Source organism: Cetorhinus maximus, chromosome 21, assembly GCF_964194155.1.
Source record: "Cetorhinus maximus chromosome 21, sCetMax3.hap1.1, whole genome shotgun sequence".
Classification (NCBI taxonomy): domain Eukaryota; kingdom Metazoa; phylum Chordata; class Chondrichthyes; order Lamniformes; family Cetorhinidae; genus Cetorhinus; species Cetorhinus maximus.
This window is the reverse complement of record NC_135899.1, coordinates 19,559,547-19,564,300: the sequence shown is the minus strand read 5'-3', so window position 1 is coordinate 19,564,300 and position 4,754 is coordinate 19,559,547. Positions and strand designations below refer to the sequence as shown.

General features: G+C 46.0%; 1 non-coding gene across 1 annotated transcript; it reads right to left on the bottom strand.

Annotated features, from left to right (window-relative positions):
- Positions 1-291: 291 nt before the first annotated feature.
- Positions 292-454, bottom strand: LOC144696218 (U1 spliceosomal RNA). The gene has a single exon (XR_013580130.1). It is a non-coding gene; the product is annotated as a U1 spliceosomal RNA (small nuclear RNA).
- Between the last annotated feature and the right edge of the window lie 4,300 nt (positions 455-4,754).

Below are 4,754 nucleotides of genomic sequence, written 5' to 3'. Positions count from 1 at the left end.
TTCTCTTGCTTATGCCACCCTCTGCTGGCCGTTGGACGTTAGTACACAAGCAGGGAGGAAATCATGATAAATGCAGTGAGTGCAGAGCGACCTCAAATGCCAACGTTAAAATAAAAGCAAAACACTGCGGATGTTGACGATCTTGGACTTCGAAACGTTAACACTGTTTGCTTCTCCACATACATGTGTCCTTTATGTGTTAATTTTTCGAGTACTTTGTAGAACATGCAACAGCGGTCTCTGTTGGTGAACAAATATGTTACAGTAAATCTGACATTAATTAGTTAATCAGAGGAGAGCGCAAATGCAGTCCTCCCGCTCCCACAAATTTTACAGTCGAGAATCCCGCATTTGGGGACATCGCAGGTGTCAGCACACTCGAAGTGCAATGGGCTGACCTCGTCCTGGGAGAACCATCTCTTTTTTGGACAAATATACTTTATTCATTAAATATCTGGAAGAACATTACAAAACATTTCTAAATCGCCATCACAAAAAGTGTATCAAATTCAACATGGATCACGAGGTGCTTCAATACAATCAATGAATATTACAGTCATTTCAATATGGTCATTACAGACAGTCAGACAGTGCAATGATATTGGAGTTATCAACACACATGCTGTTGCACTCTGAGGTGCTTCAATACAATTATGATACATTTAGTATTCACTGCATATGTTTAATGTGAGCCGTACAGCCCAAGGGATCTATACAATTCCCAGTCTCTCGGTGCACTATGGCAGAAAGGTCTTAGTCAGCGACCTTTCCCCATTGGGCCTTTGCAGCGGCTGCCCCAAGCTTTAGTGCGTCTCTCTGCACATAGCCCTGGGACCTTGGAATGTGCCAGTCTGCAAAACACGGTCGGGGACAACTATGCACTGGAAGACCAACAAGCTTCGTGCAGACCAAAGAGTGTCTTTCACCGAGTTGATGATCCTCCAGCTGCAGTTGGTGTTTGTCTCGGTGTGTGTCCCTGGGAACAGCCCTGAGAGCACAGAGTCCTGTGTCACAGCACTGCTCGGGATGACCTCGGCAAAAACTACGGCATCTCTCTCCAGTCCTTCTTTGCAAAGGCACAATCCACAAGGAGGTGAACAAAAGCCTCTTGCCCGCCACCCCCACCCCCCCGCCCCACCACCACACATCCACCTCGAGGCCAAGGTGCAGAGAGGGTGAGATTCTTGGCCTGTAGGAAGGATCTGACGGGGAGGCACCTTGGTGCCTGTTGGAAAGTTCTGGCGATGAACCATTCTGCCACATGACTTTGACAGTCTGCTCGGGGAACCATCGGACAGGATCCAACATCTCCTTTTCCTGCAGGGCCTCTAAAACGTTACGTGCCGACCACTGCCTGATGGACTTGTGGTCAAAGGAGTTTCTCTGCATAAATTTTTCCACAAGGGACAGGTGGTACGGCACGGTCCAACTACTTGGAGCATTCCGCGGCAGCGTGGCCAGACCCATCCTTCGCAGCACCGGGGACAGGTAGAACCTCAGCAAGGAGTGACACTTGGTGTTTGCGTACTGAGGGTCTACGCACCGCTTGATGCATCCACACACAAAGGTGGCCATCATGATGAGGGTGATGTTGGGCACGTTTTTTCCCCATTATCTAGAGGCTTGTACATCACATCCCTGTGGACACGATCCATTATCGAACTCCAGATAAAGCAAAAGATGGCTCAGGTGATCGCCATCGCTCAGGTGTCTGGAATGGGCCAGGCCTGCGCCACGTACAGCAACAGTAAGAGTGTCTCACACCTGATGACCAGGTTCTTACCCGCAATGGAGAGGGAGAGTTGCTGCCACATGCCCAGTTTTCTTTCCACCATAGACACTCGCTCCTTCCAGTTTCTAACACATGCCCCGTTCCCTCCGAACCATATCCCTAGCACCTTCAGGCCGTCTGACCTGACAGTGAAGGGGACAAAGGATCAGTCAGCCCAGTTCCCAAAGAACATGGCCTCACTATTCCCATGATGTACCTTGGCTCCCCAGGCCAGTTCAAACTGGTCGCAGATGTTTATCAGTCTGCGCACCGACAGCAGATCCGAGCAGAAGACTGTGACATCGTCCATGTACAGGGAGTCTTTGACCTGAGTGCCTCCACTGCCTGGGATCGTCACTTGTGCATGAATCACAAAAGGTTAGTATGCAGTTACAGCAGGTAATTAGGAAAGCTAATAGAATGCCATCATATATTGTGAGGGGAATTGATTACAAAAGTAGGGAGGTTATGCCTCAGTTGTACAGAACACTGTGAGACCATATCTGGTGTATTCTGCTCTGTACTGGTCTCTTTATTTAAAGAATGTCGTAAAAGCATTAGAAGCATTTCAGAGAAGATTTACTAGACTAATGTCAGGCATGAGAATGCTGTCTTATGAGGAAAGGCTGGACAGGTTAGGCTTGTATCCACTGGAATTTAGAAGAGTAAGAGGTGAATTAATTGAAACCTTTAAGATCCTGAGGGGTCTTGACAGAGTGCATGTGGAGAGGATGTTTCGTCTTGTGGGAGAATCTAGAGCTAGGAGTCAATGTTTCAAAATAAGGTGTCTCTCATTTAAGACAGAGGTGAGGAGAATTTTTTTTCTCTCAGAGGGTGGTGAGTCTTTGGAACTCACTGCCTCAAAAGGCGGTGGAAGCAGTGTCTTTGAATAGTTTTAAGGCAGAGGTAGATAGATTCTTGATTAACAAGGAGGTGAAAGGTTATCGGGGGTAGGCAGGAATATGGGGTTGAGGTTACATTCAGATCAGCCATGATCTTATTGAATGGCAGAACAGGCTCGAGGGTCTGAGTGGCCTACTCCTGCTTCTAATTCGTATGTAGGTTCTAAGAAAATATAAATAAACAAAAGCATGAATAGGAAACTCAAATGTGCATTTCATTGGGGCCTGTCCTGCAGAAAAGAATTCACAATTTTAATTCCATTTATATTTCAGAATTATCGGATTTAAAATTTTGTTAGAAATGGGAGAGACAATGTGACATTTCTACTCACAACAAATACCGCTTATCTAAAATTAGCTCACCAGTTACTCCAAGTATCCTATCTCCTCTGGAACCAGTTCACACAGACGCTGAACCCCATCCGACTCAACAGACTTTCACACTGACACTGAATGCCTTTCTCACCTAAATCTCTGCACAGGTCCACATTAAGAGGAATCACATCAGGTCATTTTGAGCTAGTAACCCAGGACAATTACCAAAATGATACTGGATTATAAGCAGCACTGCGATGTGAAGCTGGGAGCTGGGTTTTGACTGGCAAACCAGCTTCACATGGGTCCTCAGAGAGAGGAGACTGGGTAGAAATGGTACTCAGGTCTAAGAGGCTCCTGGCCAGGGTGCTCACCAAATGCTCCTTATATTTTCTCTGCAATTTAAAATGCCGCCAATGATTCTGCAATGTTTACTTTTTGAGGATCACAAGTCACCTTGCTCAACAAATATCAAATATTACATGTCATTACTTGACCATTTTTACCCATTAATTCAACAAGATCAGTGTTCAATGTTTTGGGTTTGAATTACTTGGGTGGGGGTGGGGTGATGATGGTGGAGGAGGTGGAATTATCTACACAGCCAGGCTTTCTTTAAAATCGGAGTGTGCTAATTGGAAGACATGCGTCTCAGTTTCAGAATGTACAGTGGGACAATGGTGTGACAAAAATGAAGCTTCCTGGGCAAAGGGAAAGGATGTCAAAAGCTAGGCCCGTGTTCCCGCGGAGTAGTTTTGTTCAGGGCTACTGACTGTCCCTCAGAGGCGGACTGACTGTGGGGAAATTTCCGCCAGTGCCTCTCAAAACGCTGAATGCCTGTGTCTGAATGTTGCCCCCTCCAGGGCTCTGCACCCATCCACTGCTCCTTCCATCAAAGCCTCATCTGTGACTGCTATCTCTGGCCCCATTTAACCGCACCCTCACCAATTGTTTCAGTGATCAACACGCAACACTGGTCTGGTGATACATCCCGAGGAAAATGCTAAAAGCGGCTGAGGAGAGTGCACCAACAGGTGTTAAGGGTGCTAAGGACAGACTGACTGTCCTTGGTTGTGCCAATGCAGCCGGCACACGCAAATGTAAATTGTCTGTAATTGGGAAGAGCAAACGTCCCAGATGCTTCAAAAGGATTCGGACATTACCTGTTCACTATTCTGCCAATGAGGGTAACCAGGGACATGTTTTCTGATTGATTTCACAACCATTTTGTACCAGAGGCACGTTGGGTAGCTGTGAAATCATGTTTCTCCTGGACAATGGTTAAGCACATTCTCCTGCTGAACTCTTGGTGAAGAACAATGTTTTCGCTGTTTACTTTTCCTCCAAAGTAACGTCATTAACTCAGTCAATAGACCAAGGTAATTTTCGGATCATGAAATGTAAATATAAAGACTCCTTCTTGAATAGTATATTTGGCGCTATGACAGAGGCCTGGGGGGGTGGAAGGCTTCCAAAAGGAGTTTACAGTTTTTAAAAAATTCATTCATGTGATGTAGGCATCACTGATTAGACCAGCCTTTATTGTCCTTGTTCAGAGTCACATGTAGGCCAGGTAAGGACAGCAGATTTGCTCCCCTAAAGGACATTAGTGAACGAGATGGGTTTTTACAACAATCAGCAATGGTTCCATGGCTATTATCAGACTTTAAATTCCACATTTTGATTGAATTTAAATTTCACCATCTGTCTTGGTGGGATTTCAACCTGGGTCCCCAGAGCATTGCCTTGGGTCACTAGAGTATTAG